Source organism: Panthera uncia, assembly GCF_023721935.1.
Source record: "Panthera uncia isolate 11264 chromosome A3 unlocalized genomic scaffold, Puncia_PCG_1.0 HiC_scaffold_12, whole genome shotgun sequence".
Taxonomy (NCBI): domain Eukaryota; kingdom Metazoa; phylum Chordata; class Mammalia; order Carnivora; family Felidae; genus Panthera; species Panthera uncia.
Genome location: NW_026057579.1, coordinates 8716685 through 8722339, shown reverse-complemented (window position 1 = coordinate 8722339; position 5655 = coordinate 8716685). Strand labels below are relative to the sequence as shown.

At 34.6% G+C, this 5655-nt stretch overlaps 1 non-coding gene across 1 annotated transcript; it reads left to right on the top strand.

Moving 5' to 3' along the window:
- The first annotated feature begins 339 nt into the window (after positions 1 to 339).
- Positions 340 to 411, top strand: LOC125937832 (small nucleolar RNA SNORD59). The gene has a single exon (XR_007462519.1). It is a non-coding gene; the product is annotated as a small nucleolar RNA SNORD59 (small nucleolar RNA).
- Positions 412 to 5655: the final 5244 nt, after the last annotated feature.

Below are 5655 nucleotides of genomic sequence, written 5' to 3'. Positions count from 1 at the left end.
TATTTCCCCCAAAGTGGATTGGAAAAAAAATATGGCAAAAAGTAAATGTTTGACAAAAACTGGTGGGAAAGATGAGTTTGTAATATTATTTTCTATATCATATATACTTGAAATATTTCATTTAAAAATACAAATGTTCTTTTAATGGTGGAATTACAGGATTTTTTTCTTTGTGCAGAAATTTCTTTTTTTTTTCCTTTTTCTATGTTAAAATTCCATCCATACTTTGATATTTAATTCAAGTCTCACTACCTTATTGAGAATTTCTATGACAATCTTGTCAGTCCATACTATGCTCTCCCTTTTCTAAACCACAATAAGTCTATAAAGTTCTCTTGTATTCTATGATGATTTTATCAAAATGACTTTTGTTCTCAGTATGTTGAAGCCACATTTTAGGTACTGAGAAGGGGTAGGAAAAAAAAATAAAGTTCTCTTGTATACTATGTTTGTATGAACAGAATTCTTTCATGTTGTTTAAATATATATTGCATTGCAGTAATATTTGGCTTTATTGTACACAAACCTTGTTTCTCCAATTATATTGTAAGAACCTTAAGAGCAGAGATAATGTCTTGAACTTTTAAAATCCTTCCCCAGTGCCCAGCAGAGTCTAACCAGACATTTATTAAAAGAAAAGTGGTGTATAAACCAATAATTATTACTCTTGCTACAAAGCCTTTATCTAGAAAGTTGAAAATACTAGTTGGAGCTACATTTGCTTTTATTTTCCCAGAGAGAGAGTAGTAATGAGCTGTGAAATGACCAAAACTCAGGCAGCAGAAGGGAAAAAAAGAAATAGCGGGTTTGTATATTACACATTCTGGATAATCAGTTCTTGAATGATTAAGTGTGGAAAATCTCTTATGAGTAAAAGCAGATTTTAAAATTTTATTTTATGACTATGGACTTGTTTCATAGATCATTTCCAGTTTTCAGCTGATCCTAGGCCAAACTTACAAATTGTTTTGGAAAAACATTTCCTCTTATAATATGCTACATAGCCACACACAGATATACATTGTTATCAATCTGCCTTCATTCTGGTATTTATTTCTCCTCAGAACCGAAAGTTGGGTATTGAAGAATGAGATCAATTTAAGAATCAGTATGGTTACTTTTAGCTTTGCAGTAGCTGCTAGGTCAAAACTACTGCCACTTTTGTGCCTGAACAGTTTCCCAAGGAAACTTTTGTAATATTGTATGAAACCAGGCCACTATCTCCTGGTTCTTTGGCCTAAGTACTATAACACTCAAAACACAGTTCTCTAAATTAAAACTTACCTCCATCTGTATTTATGACTGCATTATTTAACTCTACAGTGTGCCTCAGGGACTTATATCTCTTATTACCCTCCTCTATCTCTATGTCATTTGTGTCCTAATGAACATAACTAAGGGCACGAAAATATCATGCAATTTGGTAAAAGATCATATATTCCCTCATTTTCACTCATTTTTAAAATGTTAGTGTTGAAGCAAAACCCTGAAGTAAAGTGAACAGAATTTTCCTATAGTAATGAGGAGCTTTATCATTGGTCTCTGCAATTTTTCCTTTCCCTAAATAAAGTCAGAAAAATGCTATTATACAAATTATATATATATATATATATATATATATATACACACACACAGAGAGAGTGAGAGAGAGAGAGAGAGAGAGAGAGTAGATTGGGTCCTAAAATTTCCCTAAAGGATAAGTGTTTGTAACTTAGAATTAATTTCCCCATGAAAATATTGTGATTATGGTTAGATTTACAACCCAACGTATTAGTAGGTATGAGAGGATAGTAGATTAATAAATTGTATCTTGTTTTCTTATCTATAAGTTTATCATAGTAAAAAGAGAAGTATTTTTCCCTTCTCTTCTCTAGAGGGAGGGTTAAGATGGTGATTTTCTAAAGCCTCAGGGAGGCAGAAAACATAACTCTCTGGCAGGGGAAGGGGGTTCTAAGAAAAGGGGAGTGGCTTCACTTCAGGAGAATTTGGATCTGTTGAATCCCAAAGGATAGAGAATCAGACAGGGGTCGGTTTCCATAAATGGTAAGGACCTACGTCTACTCCTAGATAGCATATCAGGATAGTAGACACCTCTGACGAGGATGCCAGCAAGGATATATTGCCCCAAATGCAGTAAAAGTATTAATTTATGCTAAACTGAAACAACAAGGGTACATATTATAAACTCTAGGGTTACTGTTAACAGAATAGTAAAATTATGTATAAACAACATAATGTATAAATAGAAGAAAGACGGCATAATAATTTTTATAAGTAGTCAATTAAATCAAAGGAAGGCAAGAAAGAAGAAGGACCAAGTAACAAATAGGATAAATAGAAAACAAAATAGTAAGGTGTTAGCTATGAATCCAAATATATCCTTAATTACCCTAAATATAAATGGTATAATATTCCATTAAAAAGCAGAGATTTCCAAACTGGTTTTAAATATAAATATTTAATAATATAATATTATGATAAGTATATATATGCTGTTTACAAAAGATATAAAAGTTACAATCTAAAATTATACCACAGAAGTACCAGAGGATGTGCTATGCCCCTTCAGACCAGCTGCTGCCATTCGATTTCCAAGGTCATAGTCCCGGTTTGGAGCAGCGTCCATCTGTAAGGGGGATGGAGGGTGCTGGGCTCTGGTCTGCTCACAGGGAGAGGTCAGGGACAGGGTCAGTATGGTGGGCATAAATATATCTTCCCAAGTTCTCTTACAGTCCCTGCTGGGGCTTCCTGACTTATTTCGGTTGGTTCCTAGTGCTACTTCTTTTCTAAAATACACTTTGTAGAACTGATTATATTATCTTGTTTACTTCGTGTGAGTTTGTACCTTTTTGTCTCCATCTTCCAAAACAGGTATGTTGGGGGAAAAAGTAATCTAGTAAAATCCCAGACAGAGAAAAATAAACAAATAAGTAAAATAATTACCACAAAAAAATTAAAGGTGAAACAAAGACATTTTATGCAAACACTAACCCAAAGTAAGCTGGTACAGCTATACAATAATATCTACAGTAGACTCTAGGGAAAGAAGCATTATTAGAAATAAAGTGTGATATTTCACGATAATAATATTAACCTATCAGGAAGATATAACAATTCTAATTTTGTACACAACCAACAACACACTACAAAATATATACAGCAAAAGAATTGCTGAAACTGCATGGAATAATAGACGAATCTATAAGCACGGTAGGAGCCTTTAATACATCTCTCAGTGTTGGAAAGAATGAGAAAAAATTAGTGAGGGTACACAACATTTAAATATGACTAACAAAATTGACACAGTTGACGCATACGGAATATTTTAGGCAACAACTGCAGAATTTACTTTTGTTTCACGTGAGCATTGAACAGTTACTAAAAGTGACAATTCTTGGGCCATGAAGCAAGCCCCTCACCATATTTCAAAAGAAATCATGCAGAGTATGTTGTCTGAGCAGAGGGGGATTAAGTTAGCAGTCAACAATTTTTTAAAAACGACAAAATTGGGGCGCCTGGGTGGCTCGGTCGGTTAAGTGTCCGACTTCGGCTCGGGTCATGATCTCGCGGTCCGTGAGTTCGAGACCCGCGTCGGGCTCTGGGCTGACAGCTCAGAGCCTGGAGCCTGTTTCCGATTCTGTGTCTCCCTCTCTCTCTGCCCCTCCCCTGTTCATGCTCTGTCTCTCTCTGTCTCAAAAATAAATAAATGTTAAAAAAAAAATAAAAATAAATAAAAAAAAAAAACGACAAAATTCCCAAACACATAGAAATTAGGCAATATACTACTTCTAAATAATCCATTAGTAAAAGAAAAAATAACAGTGGAAATGAAAAAATATTTTGAACTCAATAAAAACATGACACATTACAAATTTTAAGATGCAGCTAAAACTGTGTTCAGGGGGAAATTTATAATCTTAAAGGCTGAAATGTATGGCTTTAAACAAGAATTACCTAAGTATCCATCTCAAGAACTTAGGGAAAAAAAAAAACCAATGAAACCTGAAGAAAGTATAAAAAAGGTAATGATAGGGGCACCTCGGTGGCTCAGTCAGTTGAGCATCCATCTCTTAGTTTCAGCTCAGGTCATGATCTCACAGTTTTGTGAGTTTGAGCCCCGTCAGGCTCGGCACTGACAGTGCAGAGTCTGCTTGAGATCCCCCCTGTCTCTCTGCTGCTCCCCCACTCACACTCTCTCTATCTCTCTCAAAATAAACAAATAAAATTAAAAAATTAATAAAATAGGGGCACCTGGGTGGCTCAGTCAGTAAGCGTCCAACTTCAGCTCAGGTCATGATCTCGCGGTTCGTGCGTTTGAGCCCCACGTCAGGCTCTGGTGCTGACAGCTCAGCACCTGGAACCTGCTTTCGATTCTGTGTCTCCCTCTCTCTCTGCCCCTCCCCTGCTCGTGCTCTATGTCTCTCTCAAAAATAAATAAACATTAAAAAAGATTTTTTAAATTAATAAAACAAAAAAAAGTAACGGTAAAGTGAAGAGAAAAAAATTAATGAAAAATGTAGAGAAGAGTCACTGAAAAAAATAATAGAACTGGTAAATCTAGCAAGACAGATCACACATAGAAAACAGAAACAAGAACAAAAAGGGTACATATTACCTTTATCAGGCTTGGAAATGGGGACATCACCATAAATCATACAGACATTACAAGTTGAATTAAAAATATTTTAGAAAACCTAATGTCAATAAATTTGAAAATTTAGATGAAATGGGAAATTTCTAGGACAACCCAATACAATAAGTGACACCAAAGAAGTAGAAAACATGAATAGTCCTATCGACCAAAGAAACTAAATAGTGACTAAAAATCTTCACACAATAGGGGCACCTCGGTGGCTCAGTCCATTAAGCTCTGACTTGAGCACTTGATCATGATCTCGTGGTCCATGATTTCAGGCCCTGCCTGGGCTCTGTGCTGACAGCTGGGAGCCTGGAGCCTGCTCCAGGTTCTGTGTCTCCCTCTCTTCCTGCAGCTCTCCCTCTCATGCTCTGTCTCTCTCAAAAATAAACAAACATTCTTTTTTAATCTTCACACAATAAATCTCCAGAATTTGACATCTTCACCACTATATTTTCCCAATATTTAAGGAAGAAGTAACATCAATCATATGTAAACTTTTTTAGAGAACAGAAAAAAAGAAATGATAACTTATTTTATGAGGCCAATAAAGTGTTGATCCCCAAACCTGAGAAGGTCATTACAGGAAAGGAAAATTATAGACCATTCTCTCTCTTATCAAAGATGAAAAACTTCTAAATTAAATATCAGCAAAACAAACCCAATAATATATTATACATAAAATGTGTTTTTTTCAAGCATTCAAAGTTGGTTTAACATTAACATCTTATTATGTACCCAATTAATAATATAAAAGAAAATTTATATATTCATCCTTGTAGATACAGAAAAAGTTTTGATAAAATTCAACATCTATTCATGATTTAAAACTCTTAGCAAACTAGGGATTTCCTCTTTTTTTGGTAGTCTTTTATTTTGAAAGAGTTTCAGACTTCTAGAAAAGTTGTAAAGAAAGAGGAAAAACTCCTGTATCACCCTCAGCAAGATTCTGCAATTATTTCCATTTTATCACATTTGTCTTTTTTTTTTTAAATTTTTTAATGTTTATTTATTTTTGA